This window comes from Rhinopithecus bieti, unplaced genomic scaffold (assembly GCF_001698545.2).
Source record: "Rhinopithecus bieti isolate Rb0 unplaced genomic scaffold, ASM169854v2 scaffold_6506, whole genome shotgun sequence".
Lineage (NCBI taxonomy): Eukaryota > Metazoa > Chordata > Mammalia > Primates > Cercopithecidae > Rhinopithecus > Rhinopithecus bieti.
In genome coordinates, this window is record NW_016805137.1 from 287,661 (window position 1) to 288,134 (window position 474).

Sequence of the window (474 nt, forward strand, 5' to 3'; positions counted from 1 at the left end):
TTTTTTTTGAGACGGAGTCTTGCTCTGCCGCCCAGGCTGGAGTGCAGTGGCCGGATCTCAGCTCACTGCAAGCTCCGCCTCCCGGGTTCACGCCATTCTCCTGCCTCAGCCTCCCGAGTAGCTGGGACTACAGGCGCCCGCCTCGTCGCCCGGCTAGTTTTTTGTATTTTTTTAGTAGAGACGGGGTTTCACCATATTAGCCAGGATGGTCTCGATCTCCTGACCTCGTGATCCGCCCGTCTCGGCCTCCCAAAGTGCTGGGATTACAGGCTTGAGCCACCGCGCCCGGCCCTGTCTTTTCTTCAGATGGCAACTGATTGTTTTTTTAGAGGTACAAAAGCATACCTATGACAACAGCATGGTCTCTAACTAGCACCATGGCCCTGCAGTGGACTCTTGAGTCTGGCCAACACTTGTTATTTTCTGTATTTTTTTAGTGTAGCCATCCTAATGGCTGCTATCTCACTGCAGTTT